Source organism: Hibiscus syriacus, unplaced genomic scaffold, assembly GCF_006381635.1.
Source record: "Hibiscus syriacus cultivar Baekdansim isolate YM2019G1 unplaced genomic scaffold, ASM638163v2 tig00110328_pilon, whole genome shotgun sequence".
Taxonomy (NCBI): Eukaryota; Viridiplantae; Streptophyta; class Magnoliopsida; order Malvales; family Malvaceae; genus Hibiscus; species Hibiscus syriacus.
Genome location: NW_024062685.1, coordinates 2,421,207 through 2,438,028, shown reverse-complemented (window position 1 = coordinate 2,438,028; position 16,822 = coordinate 2,421,207). Strand labels below are relative to the sequence as shown.

General features: G+C 37.1%; 1 pseudogene; it reads right to left on the bottom strand.

Annotated features, from left to right (window-relative positions):
- Positions 1–2,288: 2,288 nt before the first annotated feature.
- LOC120118850 lies at positions 2,289–15,445 on the bottom strand (annotated as a pseudogene).
- Between the last annotated feature and the right edge of the window lie 1,377 nt (positions 15,446–16,822).

Below are 16,822 nucleotides of genomic sequence, written 5' to 3'. Positions count from 1 at the left end.
CATGGAATTCAAAAATTGTGAGGCCAACCTTAAATAGAAATTCATGCAGCACGAAGGTTGGCAAAGTGGGAGCATCCAGAAAGAACGTTCTGGGTCATGTTGATGAGGATGATGTTAGAAAGTTGAGGAGATGTTTAGTGGGAGTTTTGGCTGGTGTATGTATTGTTGGAAGTATCGTTCATATATTACAAAACTGGGGCTTAGGGTAAATTAAAGTTCAAAGATTACTTGGGAACTCTTTTCTTCTTACCATTGAGGATGAAGATTTGTTTATCATGCTTGAAGACCTACAGTGGTCCTACTTGAAGGAGATTTTCGTGGATATTATGCCTTGGACAGAGTCTATATGCCAAAAGTAAATAGTTGTATGGATAAAGATAGCTAGATTACCATTGCAGTGCTGGAATGAAACCACTTTGAAAAGATTAGCTGGCTTGTGGGGTAGATTTGACGCTTTTGGAGAAAATGTAAACCATCATATAGATTGTGAAAAAGTTAATTTGTTGATTTCAACTTCGATGGAAGCTCGGATCGATGAAGTTGTAGATGTAGTGGTGGAGAATAAGAAGTTTGATATCCAAGCTCTTGAAGTTGGGATGGTGGATCATTCATTAGTTAAATCGACTAGTTCTGAAATTCTAAAGAAAAAGGAGTTTGAAGATGATAAAGATGGAGTAGAGTTCAAGGCTGATAAAAATGGTGTTTCTTCGGTAAATCTGTCTGTGGATCTGTTGGAGGCATCTATGTCGGGAAGTTCAGATGACAAAATAGGGTCTCCCATACCCAGTGGCGGTGCTCTTGATATAGCGTGCAATGGTGAAAGCCTTGGAGATTGTAGTAAGGATAGTGCTGGGAAGCCGATCGAGGTCGGTTGTGTTTTTGAAGAAGGTAATGAGAGGCTTGGTTTTCAAATTCCTGATCATTCTAATCACGTGGGGTTTCAAGGAATGGATTTTGATGGGGTTATAAGGAACGGAGGATAAAGTGTTTGAGGTAAGGGTTGTTAAAGGCTCTCTAGAAACTTGTTTTCCTCAAGGGATGGGCTTATCTGTCGTAGCTTCATTGGATTTAAATAGAGATAGTCAGGTGGCATCAGGGGGAAGTATGATGGAATCAATTTGGGTTCTGTTAACTCATGTGAAAAAGATTTGTCCATTAGAAAAAATAAGAAGAAAAATAAATTTGGTTCCCTATTGGATATTCAGGACAAAGTCCTATCAAAAGTTGAAAGAAAAAGGAGAGATCGAGCGTTGAAGAGATTCACTTTGATTAAGTCAGATCTAATCTCCTCTGAATTATCAGGTAGATCTCCTTCATATTCGGATTTGAAGAAAAGGTGGGATGTTGTTTTTGTTGAAGGGGAGAGTAAACTGTCATTAGGTAAGAAACTTGGTTTTAAGTTTATTGGTTCTGAAAGTGATGTTCACAAGGATTTAGTATCTCTAGAATATTGTTGAGTTTGGTGCGTGACTGTTAGGGGTTGTGGAGGTCTAAGGTTTTGGTCTTGAGGTTTTTTATTGTGGTTTTCACGAGGAGCAAGAGTAGTTTGTTTTTGTTAGTCTGATTATTGAAATTTCCTGTTGTGTTACTTGTTCTCGATAGTTTACTGCCATCTTTTGAATTTTCGCTCATTTTCTTTTTTGTTATCTCCTCGGGTCTTTGTATTTGCCTTCATGCAGCGGTTGTTGTTAGCTTCTAATATTGTCGATTGACTTCCAGTTAGCCTCGGAAGTTTTAGTTTCTGATTGTTATGTTCATTGAGGGGCATCAAATCTCTTCTTTGCCAGATGGTTTGGTCCAGCTGATAAGACTTCTATTATTTTCGATCCCTGGAAATATTTTTCTTTCCTTGCACGAGACTTGTGGTAACTTCTGCAATTGGGGTGCTGATTCCGCTAGAAGTCTTGCAAGCTTTTGATTATTTCTCATTGTTTGAAAGTCTGCAATCTCTTAAGATCTCCGTGCTTCATGACAATCTTTCTTCACTGGATCAGATTCAATAAGTGAGTATTTCCAGTTCACAGTGTTTGGCATTGTTTTAGTTCAAGTTGTTGCTGGTTCATTTTTGTTGGTTTGTCTTTTTCATTGGTTTAGCTAGGTTTTTAATGGTTTGTCTATGTTCGTTTTTAATGAGTTAGGTTTGGGTTTGTACAAAGGCGGGGGTATGGGCTGTCCGATGTAATAGTTTTTGTGTCACTCTTTTTCCTATATTTAGGGTTAGGGAGGTTTTTTAATGAGGTCTTTGAGGTGGTGTACTTTGTAATCCTTTCTAATACAAAGCACCATTTTTAAAAAAAATTCATAAGATAGGAAGATAACTTTAACCTTCCGATAATTCTTGAAAAGTATAAATCATGTCCCAGCCTTAATAAGTCAAGATTAGAGAGGTTCTCACCAGTAACGGTTTCAGCAGGCAGCTGCTCATCCAAAGAACTGCCACTTGCACTGATACACTCACTGAAAAGACATGTTGCTGAATGACCCATCGGAGAAAGAGGTTCACCACATTTCTCCCATTCCGTCTCACAATTGTCGAAATTGGAACCTTCAACTATATCACTGGGGGTAGATGAATTTGAACTTTTGTCAGATGCATGATTCTTTGCACTGCTTAGAGTTTTCGCCTTATTAAGTAAAGCATCCAGTAAGCCACTATTACGAGGCGAAATACTATCAGACTCCGGTCCACTTGTTGATGGTGGTGACTGGATAAAAGCATCAACAGACTCGGTAAAGGTGGAGGGCAAGACAATATGCCACAGTTACCTAAATCAGTTTCTGTATATTGGAGTGAAGGGAGCTTTAACTTCACAACCTCTAAAGTGGTCTCTGAAGGAAATTACCATTTGAAAGGGCATGGCTACCTGGGAATAAACCAAATGACTAGGAGTTCTTTGTGCGGGATCTGGTTCAATTGGAAAAGACAGCCCAAAGGATCCAACAACCTTATCTGATATATCATCTTGAAACTGCATCAACAAAGGACATTTATTTTTAACAGCACCAGTATAACCAGGGAAAAAGGTTGGCAATTCTCGAAGATGATTCTGGCTATGGATTGTTGATGGCATGAAACCACAATATTGAGAATAACATAGATCTTTCATCAGCATACTGCTAGCAGATATTACAGGAAGCTTAGGAACATAAGGTAACACATTTTGATTGGCCTTTAAACTGTTAAATATAAAATGAGGTATCTCATAGCTATTATTCTGCACGATATCATGAGGTCCTTTATCCAATCTATTAGTTCCACTGATACTGTGGCTCTCCTGCAATGCTTGCAGGCACACTTCAGGAGGATACAGAGGTAACCTAGCACGTTGGTGTCTCTTAATCTGGGTATTCCAGTAATTTTATATCTCATTATTTGTGCGACCGGGCAACTGCATAGAGAAACTTATTTCAGAAACCTAAATGATAGATACATAGAATCTTAGAACTGAAATTTTTATCATGCTTTATACAAATGCTTAGCATTCACAAGGACGAAATATCTATCATAGGATTCTGGGACACTTAATTTTTTTGCATCTAGCCCAAATTTACAACATCCAAATAAAAAAACTTAAATATACAAAAGGTGTCCAATGTGCCTATTTTTTCATTTAAGTACCTAACGTTTTTTTCGTTCAAGTTTAATACCTAACGTTTCATTCTGCGTGACATATTTTTTAATATTAAAAATAATTTTTAAAAACAAAAAATAAATTAAAATGAAAAATAAACGTGTTTAATCCTAACCTATACCCATTTTAGTCCCTTCAGTTGCCTCCTCTCTTAACTCTCTCATCTCCCCATTGTTCCTCACAAGCGCCGCCTCACTCAACAAGACCAACCAACCAAACGAGTTCCAGCAGCCGCCTTGGTGGTGCTTCTGACTCCGATTAACTCTGACCACAATCGGAAAGCCCCTCTTCTTCCCTCGTGACATCTAAACTGGAGCTTTTAAACCCAAAACAACCCTAGCTCCTCTATTTCCTCTTTACCAAGACCTTAAAGACCAACGACACCGTAAGTCGACGCCTAACACTCACCGGCCATCCCCGAAGATGGACATCAAACATAAACTCGAGCTAGGGTTGAACCAACAATCCATTTTTTTTATTTATAAACCCAAATAAAACCTAGATCTAGGATAACCCTTCCCTAAACTGCCGCAATGACCTTCGATCGTTCTTCTTCCAATGACTCCTGGGCTCTCTAACTCCGGCAATGAGACCACTAACATGAGATTACTCGAATGGATGTGATGCTCTGATTTTGTATGTGTTTTCTTCTTTTCGAAAAAAAACCGAATATGAGAAAGATTGTGTATTCTTGGTATTTTTATCTGTGTGAAAAGAAAAACGAAGGGGGAGCCCTTACATCAAGTGGGATTTGGGTTTTTATAACCCAAAATTACAATAAAAAACCCTAAAAAAATTTGCTACTTTTTCCTCTATATTTCGTTACAAAATCAGATAATAATCCCCTCTCAATTTTCCTTGTATGTGTTGTCATTCCTAAGGTGTTGAAGAGGGTGAGCCTTGCTGTCAATGTAAGTTTCTTTGTGGAATTTGGGGGAAAATCAATTACCCAGGCTGGTCGAAGGAACCAGAACCCCCTCCCCTTGATTTTCTGTGTGTGTATCCCCAAAAGCTCTTCTCCCTCCGATCAAGCATCTCCAACCACCGTGGAGGTGCGTCATTTCCGATCGATTATTTTTTTCATTTTAATTTATTTTTATTTGCAAAAGTTATTTTTTTAATATTAAAAATTATGGCATGTGGCATTTTTAATGGGTTAACAGCCAAAATTAACGATCTGTCACAGCGTGACCCATTTTGAGTTACGGAATGAAACGTTAGACACCAAACTAGAACGAAAAAAATGTTTGGCACTAAACTGGAAAAACGAGCATACGTTGGACACTTTTTGTATATTTAAGACAAATAAAAAATATACTACTAATATGGTCCATTATCTTGTTTTAAGGTATGGACTATGTTTTGTATTTTAGTTCAGGCTGTGGGAATAAGATGGCATAAGATGGGGGAATGGGCTAGAAGAGTACATATAAGGAGCTGAATTTTCACAACCCTCGGAGACGACAACCTCAACCAGGCCAAGAATAAAATTGGTCTTACATATGAAGACACCTAATGACACTCTTGACAGGCATTACTCCTTGAACACTATACTACTTTTGGTCAAAAAATCAAACACTAAACATGACTGTCCCAATTCCTGAAAATACGAATAACAAAATCAGAGTACTTAAACGATCCACACTGAGAACCTAAGTGGATCTTAGAATCACGATTATGAATTCAGATGGAGACAAGCAGCAAGAGGAGCTCAAATAGTCAAAGAATGAAAAACAGTCAAGTATAACAAACATTATTCTTCATAATATTCCATGCAACTTGCTATAAATTTATTATAGAATAGAAGTGTTCAAAGATAGTAATCAGGAAATTCAATAAATAGATGGGCAGAGGGATCTTTCACTTTAACTCAAACATTAAGAATCCTTTTCTCATGTAATTCTCAAATTCTTTTAGGTTCAATAAATTTCACTCGTTCAACCGATCATGGGAATAACTAGATTCATTGTTAATGAACTGAAAACTTACAGGAGCTGCCATCCGAGCCCATTTATTCCCCATCTTTCCGTGGAGTTCGATTATCAGTTGTTCTTCTTCTTGAGTAAATGCCCCTTTCTTCAAGTTCGGCCTTAGGTTATTTGCCTAACGTAAGCGACAACTTATTTCGCAAAGAAATTGTCCAAAATGCTTTTGAACAACATTCCACAGTTGCCCTCCACAGGCTTGTTGGGAAATAAACCGAGTACGAGTAATTTTCCTATAACCAGATTAGTGAGAATGCAAAATAAAAGCGGAAAAATAATACCCGAAATTGATAACGGAGTTCAGCCAATTATGCCTACGTCTCTGGACTGCTGCAGATCTTTTACTAACGAGAGAAAATTTATAGGTGTTTACAAAACACTCACAATTCACAAGAAAACTCTCTAAACTCTTTAGTAGTGGAGAAAGAAATGATTTGGAATGATTTCAAAACTAAATAGGTTAGGATATTTATAGTTAAAGCTTAAGGACTAATCTTATAAATACCATAAAGTGTATAGGGACTAAAATGTAATTTCCCTAAAAAGAAATTAAATACACCAAATTCGGTGCCCAATCCATTGAATTCGGCGCCCCCAATTCTTGATTTTAAACGCCCCCATCTTTGACTTTACAATCTCCCACTTGAAGACTGATTTTAATCTATTTTCATACCTCGATCGATGTAGTAGCATTTATGGTCTTGTTAATCTAGCATGTCAACTGAAGCTGAACACAACTTCAGTTTATCCGTAGTCACCATCTTTGTTAACATGTCTGTCGTATTTTGAGCTCCACTAATCTTTTCAAGTTTCAAAATCCCATCTTCTAGAAGAGACCGGATAAAATGATATCACAATTGTATGTGCTTCGTTCTGGAATGAAAATACGGATTCTTCGCTAGATGTATAGTACTTTAATTGTCGCAATACAAGACATTGTTTTCTTGTTTCTTGCCTAACTCTTCCAAGAAACTTTGGAGCCAAACCATCTCCTTGCTGGCTTCCTTAACAGCGATGTATTCCGCTTCATTTGTGGAGAGAGAAACTATTTTCTGTAGTTGAGAAACCCAACTCACTGCAGTACCTCCTAAGTATAAACATACCCTGTAGTGCTCCTTCTGATATCACCATTTCCAGCTAAGTCAGCATCTACATAGCCTGTCAGTATCGTATCTTCACCTTTGAAACTAAGTGCTTTGTTTGTGGTACCCCGCAGATATCTGAGGATCCATTTGACTGCTTCACAGTGTACCTTGCCCGGATTATTCATGTACCTGCTAAAAGCTCCCACTGCTTGAGTAATATTTGGTCTGGTATAAACCATGACATACATCAGACTTCCAATTGCTGAGGCAAACGACACCTTCACCATGTGTGCACGTTCTTCCTCCGTCTTTGGTGACTGTTCTTTGGATAGTCTAAAATGAACACCTAAAGGTGTACTTACTGGTTTAGCATCTTGCATGTTGAACCTGAAGAGTACTTTATTGATGTACTCAGCCTATGATAACATCAAAGTCCCCGACTTTGTGTTTCTCTTAATCCTCATCCCAAGAATCTGCTTTGCAGCACCCAGATCCTTCATAGCAAACTGCTTCGACATTTTTTACTTCAAGTTTATAATCTCTTGCATGTCTGAGCCTGCAACGAGCATGTCATCAACGTATAATAATAAAATAATAAAGTTGTTGTCGAACCTCTTGATGTAACAACAATGATCTGCATGGCGTCTGGTAAAACCATTACTACCCATGAAATTATCGAACTTCTTGTACCACTGTCTAGGAGCTTGTTTTAAACCATACAAGCTCTTCTTCAACCTGCATACCAAGTTTTTCTTGCATGTCTCTATTAAGCCTTCTGGCTGCCTTATATAGATTTCTTCCTCCAAATCACCATGAAGAAAAGCTGTCTTCACATCTAACTGCTCAAGATATAGATTTTCTGCAGCTACAATTTTCAACACCAGTCTGATTGTAGACAATTTTACGACTGGAGAGAAAATTTCATTGTAGTCAATATCTTCTTTTTGCTGAAAACCTTTGACAACCAATCTTGCTTTGTAGCGTTTTCTCTCATCGTGCTCTTCTTTGATCCTGTAAATCCACTTGTTATGGAGCGCTTTCTTGCCTGTGGTAATTCAGCTAATTCTCACGTCTGATTTGACATAAGCGAGTCCATCTCATCTTTCATGAAAGACTCCCACTTGACTGAATCCTCCACCTACATTGCTTCATCATAGCACTCTAGTTCACCATTGTCAGTCAGCAACAAGTAGTGCAAAGAAGGCGAATAATGCTGGGTTGGTTTAGGATTTCTGTAGGAGCGTCTTAGTTCTAGTGTACCTGGTTCTTCTTGAATTGCTTCAGGACTGATCTGAGCATCATTTCTAGAAATCTCCTCGAACTCAGCAAATTCTTTTGTTTCAACTTCGGTATTGGAGCTACTTGATTCTATGGTTTACCTGTCTTTGTACATCACATTCTCATTGAAAATGACATCTCTGTTTCTGATGATCTTTCAATTTTCGTAGTCCCAAAACCAGTAACCGAACTCATCACCACCATAACAACCAAAGACACATTTGTTGGACTTGGCATCAAGTTTGCTTCTTTCAGCATAATCTATGTGTACATAAGAAATACAACCAAACACTCTTAAGTGTGAAAGGTTTATTTCTTTCTTGCTCCAAACTTTCTCTGGTATTCCGTCATCCAAGGGAATTGAGGGCCCATGGTTGATCAGGTAAGCTGTAGTGTTGATAGCTTCAGCCCATAGCAATTTGGGCAATCCGACATGTATCCTCATGCTTCTGGCATGTTCATTCAGAGTTCTATTCATGCGCTCTGCTACGCCATTCTACTGTGGTGTCATGGGAACTGTTGTCTCCATCTTGATCCTATTGTTTGCACAAAAAATCTCTGAATCTATTGTTTCTATACTTTCCTCCATTATCAGACCTCAATCGCTTGACTTTCAAACCAGTCTCATTTTCCACCATGGCCTTCCATTTTCTGATGGTATCAAAGACTTCTGATTTCTTCTTTAGAAAATAAACCCACACCTTTCTTGTAAAATCATCGATCAAGGTGACATAATATAGTGACCCTACAAGAGATGGAACTGGAGATGGTCCCCATACATCAGTATGAACCAACTCTAACTTTTCTTCCTTGGGTGTCTTGCCAATCTTTGTAAAATTGACTTTCTTTTGTTTGACAAATATGCAATCATCGCATAGTCTGACATCTACACTTTTTAGATCCGGTAGCTTCCCTTTTGAAAAAAGTGTCTTCATCCCTTTCTCGCCCATATGGCCAAGCCTTTGGTGCCATAGGTTTGATTTTCCATCAGCATCTGCTACTGCAATGATATTCTCTAAATTTGAGGTTACATAGAGAGTACCAGTCTTCTTACCACGAGCAATGACGAGTGTTCCTTTGATAATCTTCAATTCACAGCCTGAAAAGGTTATACTATATCTTTCTCCATCAAGCTATCCTACAGAAATCAAATTTATTTTGAGGCCATGAATATGTCTCACTCCTTTCAGCTTCTATGTGGTCTGGTTTGGCAACTTTAATCGGATGTCTCCTTTTCCGACAATCTTCAAGGTTTTCATCATCAGCTAGATGAACCTTCCCAAAATCACCACTGACATAGTTCTCCATGATTTCTTGGCATGGGGTGGAGTGGAAAGATGCCCATGAATCCAAGATCCATGATTCAATCGGACTGTTGACGCTTAGAATCATGGCATCACCTGTCTCCTCTGTCATGTTGGCAGATTCCTGTGCGCTGGTATCTTTCTTCGGTGCTCGGCAATCTCTTTTAAAGTGACCATTCTTGTCGCAATTATAACAGGTAAAATCTTTTGTTCCCGTTCTTGATTTTACCCTTCTGGATTTCGATCTGCCATGATTTGAATTTCTTTCTGAAGTTCTCCCTCTAGACTCCGTGTGCAAGGCTGAGGAGCTTGATGCTTCAATCGATTCTCTCCGTCGAATTTCTTCACTCAATACCAGATCCTGAACATCGTCGAATTTTAATTTGTTGTTTCCCGACGAGCTGCTAACTGCTGTAACAGTAGCATTCCAACTGTCTAGTAGAGATGATAAGAGAATTAAAGCTCGAACTTCATCATCGAATTCAATTTCCACGGAACACAACTGGGTTATGATTGTGTTGAGTTCATTTAGGTTTTGAGCCACTGATGTCCCTTCCACCATCCGCAAATTGAATAATCGCCTCATCAAGTGAACTTTGTTTGAGGCTGATGGCTTCTCATACATATTAGAGAGAGCCGCCATAAGACTCGCCGTTGTCTTTTCCTTTGCTATATTAAAAGCAACATTTCGGGACAACGTTAGTCGGATAACTCCGAAGGCTTGTCTGTTAAGAAGAGCCCAATCTTCATTCTTCATGCCCTCTACTTGCTTTCCTGAGGGAGGTTAATATATATGTTTCTAATACAAAAAATCTTCAATGTGCTTCTTCCAAAAGCCAAAGTCCGCACTATTGAATTTTTCAATTTTCACATTCTCTTCGTCTGCAGCCATCGCTCCCCACTCGAATTTGGCTTCGTTTGGATTGTTTCTGACAATTCTTGCGAACCACCGTGTATTAGAACACCTCCGTCGACAAATTCGTATCGCCGACAAAATTAAACTATTCACGTTAATAGTAATGAATAGTAACATCACAAAAAAATTGACAAAATTCACAACCAAAAACTCTGATACCAGTTGTTGAGAAATAAACCAAGTACGAGTAATTTTCCTATAACCAGATTAGTGAGAATACAAAATAAAAGCAGAAAAATAATACCCGAAATTGATAACAGAGTTCAGCCAATTATGTCTACGTCTACGGACTGCTGCAGATCTTTTACTAAATAGAGAAAATTTACTGATGTTTACAAAACACTCACAATTCACAAGAAAACTCTCTAAACTCTTTAATAGTGGAGAAAGAAATGATTTGGGATGATTTTGAAGCTAAATGGGTTAGTTTATTTATAGTTGAAGCTTAAGGACTAATCTTATAAATACCCTAAAGTATGCAGGGACTAAAATATAATTTTCCTAAAAAGAAATTAAATACACCAAATTCGGTGCCCAATCCACCGAATTCGACGCCCCCAATTCTTGATTTTAAACTCCCCCATATTTGACTTTACAATGCTTCTTCATATAGTCTATCAAAATTGCATCTTCAGCTGATGTCCATGGTCCTTTCTTCAGAACAATGCCCCCAACTCCACCTCCTCCATAGTTACCATCATCGATCAACGGCAAATCCATCTGATCCTTAGAGAGCATTCCATCTTCCGTCTCATATTTTGTGTGAATAATCTCTCTATAATCACACACAAATCCTTACCAACAGTGGTGTACCATCCAAAACTCGAAACCTGAGAAAATACAGAAGATGCACAAGATAAAAATACATATAAACAAAAAAGAAATAAATAAAGGTGATCCTTTTTCCGCTGACTTATTCATACTTGCACCCCAACATGTGCATTATTTTTTAATTTATTATGCACTCACTTTATACATAGCTATAAGAGATCAACCATGACACTCTATTCAAATCTTACATAAGAATCGTGAAGGAACACAAAAACACATAAAAACTATAGAAGGAATTAAAAGTCAATGGGAAAATATCAGCGCAACAAGAGAGATGGGATTCAGAAACAACAGAAGCTCTCATCACATATAGAAAGCTAAAAACAGTTAATAGAAAACAAAACTATCCGCGGAATACAAAATCCAGCAAACATAAATGCAACACAAAGTCGGCATCAAATTCCGATTATGTTCAGAAAAAATGGCAAAATCATTAAAACCTTTGAAAGTTCAATTAAACCATTTTACCTAAACTGGAAAGCAGATAACATATCATTTTCAAAATTAAAATATACCCATTTTCAGAAAAGATGACATAAATAATAAACTCAGACAAAAAGTGAAATCCAATGTTCAATTATTGCGCTATCATTCTCTCATAAATCACTCCAAAAATCTGTCATTAATAAATTATAAACTGCGGTAATTGCACTACCAACTAAAATATTAATAAAAATACTAATTTTAAATTAAGTAAATCCAAAGTTGCCCATTCATTAAAGAAGAAAAACAAAATTAAAAAAATAAGAAAGGAAGAATATAAGAAAAATTATAACCCAAATACCTGCCTTAAGGAGATGCAAATTTTGGGGGAAACTGTCAAAAATAAAATTTTGAGCTTAATAATGATTCCTTATTGAAGTGTGAGCTGAGACAGAGGCAAAAATGGAAACCCTGAAATTCAACGAAAAAATTATAAATATAAATTCCTAGTGTAGACACAATTTTTTGTCCGGGTCTACAAAATTATTATTATTATTATTATTATTTATTAATATTACATTTTACATTTTGCAGGCCTAAATGCAAGCCCAACCGAGACTCAATTACAAGGCCAATCCAGAGTCCAATCACTCAAGCCCAACAGCCCCAAACATTAAAAGAAAACCCAACTCAGCTGGGACCTGGAATCAACCCGACTGAGGCCCAAGATCAGATCCAGACCTGACCTAAAACCCTAAACACATTAGGGGTTTCAAGAAGACTTTTAGCGCCGCCTTGTTTCTGCCGTTGGATCTGTACATATCCAACGGTCCTGATGATGTATAGGATCTAAAACCCTAGATGGTATCCACTACAGCTGTCGAATGTTCCACCTGCACCAACACAATGAACACCATCAACTCATTAGTCATCGGACAGAGAGGAAAAACAATAAAAATTAAAAAGTTATCATCTATTTGCCAGTAGTGTTATCCCGAGGAAATCTAGGGGAAATGATACCCTCCCAGAGAGTACATCACTCACATTCACCAATCACACATGCAACATAAAAGCAATTAGGACAGAGGGAGAATGAGAGAGCTTTGGAGACAGAGAGAAAATAGAGAGAGATTCGGGAAACCATAAACAAAGAAAAAGAGAAGCATAACACAGAGAGAGACCCAAAGCAAATAACAAAGAAATAGGAGATAACTTACCTCTGTTCGAAGTAGGCTGGAAGTTCGAATGTCGTTGTTTCCTCGGAGTTTCGAAAGGTAAAGTGTTAGATCTAGTGGGCTAGGGTGAGTTTTAGGGTACGGGGAGGTTGGATCTTTGTTGAAGGGGTTAAGAGGTTTTGATTGAGGGTTTTTGGGTCACTCCGGCCGTCGTGCGCCACCGTGAGCACCGACACCGGCGACGAGCCTTTTTCTTTCCTGACGAGGGAAGTCGAGAGAGTTCATACAACTCTCTCTCTCTCTCTCTGTTTTCTGTGAAGGAGAGGAAAGTGAAGGGAGAATCCTGTTTTGGGGGCTTAAATACCGGGATCAAAACGTTGCAGTTTTGCACCCCATATTCTCCGTGTTTTCACGTTAGGGGATAATAGCCATTTAGGTCCCATATTTTGTAATCTTAGTGTAAAGCCATTTAATGAATTTTTATTTTCTTTTATTTCGAGCACTCATGTTTCCTTATTTATATTTTAGTCATGTTCATACATATTATGTCTTTTTGTTAGTATTTGATTTTGGTCATGACATTTGTAAATATTTTTATTTTAGTCATTGTTTGGTCATTTGGTTTAATTATTATATGGTCCTTTATGTTTATGTTCATTTCATTTTGGTACCTAATATGATTTATGGGTTATTTTCATTTCTAGTACCTATAATGTTTAATATTTTCGTTTTATCTCTGGTTTATGTATATTTATGGTTTAGTCCTTTAAATTTCTATTTTTCTATTTTAGTCCTTTAAGTTTATGTTTTTGCTATTTTGGTCTTTTAAATCGAATATGATTATTTATTGTTGTTATTATTTGTATTTTGATTTGTAATATTTTATTTTATGCTAGTCCTTTATTCATATGTATATCTTGTACATTGTGGATCTATGTATTATTCTAGATAAATGTTATATGGATTTATCTGTTGTAAATATTTTATTTTACCTATTTCCATTCACATTTGTTTTTCATTGCACACCTTTAATTTAGAAATAATATTCTAATTTTTTCAAGAACACACGTATGCATAGAATGAGCGTTGAAAGCATCACTTGGTCGAAGTGGTGCGATCTGATATGACATTTTAACGACATGGGAACTTGAAATAAAATCGAGTTTATTTTACTAATTAATGTGTTCTTATTCAAATGATGCAATGTAAGTTTCAAAACATCATTTTTTATGCAAATGTCGATTCTCAATTTATATTCAATTCACGTTTTCAAATCAATGATGAAATATTCTTTTACGAATGAGAAATAATTGAGATAGTTTTCCCGATGGAGGATCACACATTTCAAGATTTCTTACCAGGTTAAATGATTTTCTTTAAATAATTAATTCGATGTAAGTTAATTAATTTTCAATAAACATGTCATAATTTAATTTTATATTCAATTCCTAATTTCCACAATTTACAACAATATGTAAGCGATTTAAGTACCAATTTTAGGCGCTGTGGGGGTTAATCATTCCCCACGCGTAACTGACTCCTGAACCCGTTTTAATCGAATCTTTGTGAACGCATACCAGTTTTTTGTCTAAAATGATTTTTCTTAAAATTGTTTTTAAAAGACGTTTTTAGGTATTCGACCTACCTAACCCAAAGGTCGTTGGCGATTCCAATCCAATTTAATCCAAAATCACCAAAATTTTCCAAATTAAAGTCATAACTGTTTTTAAAATAATATTTAATTATTTTTTTCAAAAAAATGGTTATGACAGCTTGACGACTCCGCTGGGGATCATTTTAGAGAGTCAGGTTGTAGGTTGCTTACACATTGTCTTTGTGGTGGAAATTATGAGTTTGAGTCTATAGTTAACTTATGATCCATTTATTGAAGTTTTTAATTTCTTCATTTTAGTCCCATATACACCAACTGCCGGTCATCTCCGACCACCCGTTCACTGGCAGCGGACTACCCATACGTCGCCGACCACCCACTAACTGGTTACAACTCTTAATATCATCTCAAAACCTAAAATTCTCAAATCCCTAAATTTCAATTCTTGATCTGTAAAATCCCAAATACCCAATCCCTTAAATTCATTTGATCGATCGTGGTAATCGACTATGGAAACCAGCCCCTTGGCCATATGATCGGCCAACCATTTGAATTTTGGTTGTTTGGCCATGAAAATTAAAATGACGAAAGGAGAGAGGAGGGAGGGGATGGGAAGCACGTTTTTTTTGTTTAAGTATAAAATAAGTGCCTAAACTATATCATTTTTTCCGAGTAGGTGCCCAAAGTATTTTTGGGTCCACTCAAGTGCCTAAAGTTATAAATGTTACCACTTTAGGTGTCTGATATTACAAACGTTATTATTTAAGGTGACTCAGTTCTAACGGTCGTTAAAAAGGTCCATTAAGTGACAACGTTATTATTTAAGGTGCCTCAGTTCTAACAGCTGTTAAAAAAGTCCATTAAGTGACACGTGCCAGGAACGTAAAGTGATAACGTTTATTACTTTAGGCATCTGGATGGGTTGAAAAATACTTTAAGCACTTATTCGGAAAAAGCGGTATAATTTGAGCAATTATTAAGCCTAATTTTATTTTAGTTTTTAGTTTTGCCGATACCCTTCCAAGGGGGATTGAAAGAAGCTCTTTATTTTGAGGAGATTTTCATTTTTTTTTCAGCTTGTTGTTCTTCATTTTCCTTTTAGCTCTTTAATAAAGCTTATTCCCTTATGGAGCAAAAATAAAAAAAAATCATACCCAACAGCAACAGTAGACAACTGTGATGCGTAAAAGTTTGATAACGACATAATTTCTTTGGGGATGAATTTAATTCCCTCTCTGCACAAGCGCACACAGCTGGAAAAAAGGCCCTTCTGTTTTATTTTAATCCATATATAGAGTAGTATTTTACAACTAGCCATGCATGCATGGCAACGACATGATTCTGAAAGGCCCCAACTTGAAGACACGCGTATTTATCTAATGGCTGTCAAATTTATTGTCCTATTAGTAGTAGTGGTATTGAAGTTGGACAGCCACACAGAGTGATGAGCCATCTCAGGTCCGAGGCTCAATATAAGCAGTGACGGTCGGCGAGCAGGCCTTTGGATCATCAACTACCATTCCAGCTCTGTATCCAAACCTAACAGCATCAGAACTCGAATCCCCTAAGTTATCAAGATCCTTCTTGATTTGATCCCAATCATTATGCCCATCCACTATATCAACGTACACCTGCATGTGCCACGCAATCTATACATTTCAATGCTTCAACCTATTGTACAAATTAACTAAATAAAATAATATTGCAGTACATGCATACCGTGCTGTCTTCACCTCTAGGGTTGCTCCAGGTAACAACCCACTTTTTGCCATCGTTCATCATTTCATATACGAGACCAGCGACTGAACCGTCCTTAGGTCCTGCATTGTGAGTGACCTTAGCACATAGTCACATGGATCGCGGTACGCTCCGTTACGGGAACGTGGAACGGTATCGCAATTCGCTAGGTCCCTAAAATTCGGTACGAGGGGTAGACTTATTTCGGATCACTCCGGTACGATGTACCATATAAATTGGTATGATGTACCAGTTTCTTAGATAGAGATCAATTATAGAAGAAATTTAGAAATGCATGTTTTGTTTGCCTTATTTTATTTAATTTAGATTTGAGGTTTATCAACTGAACTGCTCAATTTAATAATATTGAATTTTAGAAGGATCAAAAAGTAAAAGGATTAATTCTAATTTAGAATAGAGGATCTAAATCAAATTAGACCAAAACTAAATGAAATATATTTTATATAAAAACCAGGCTCTTCCCACTTCCATTTTCAATTTTAAATCTCTTCTTTTGTCGTCTCTCTCTCTCTCTCTAAATCCCTTCATTTATCCTTTCTGGTTTCTTCTCTCTATAATCGAAGATGCGTGAGATCCTTCACACTCAAGGTGGCCATTGCGACAACCAAATCGGAGCCAAGTTTTGGGAGGTTGTTTGTGCCGAGCACGGTATAGATCCAACTAGTCGTTACCAACACTACAGCAAAACTGTTCTTTAGTGGCGTTTTTAGCGGCGTTTTGAGAGTAAACGCCACTAACTTTAAACATATAGCAGCGTTTACATTCCAAACACCATAAAATGGTAACTTTAGCGGCGTTTCTTTGCGTTTTTTCAATAAACGCC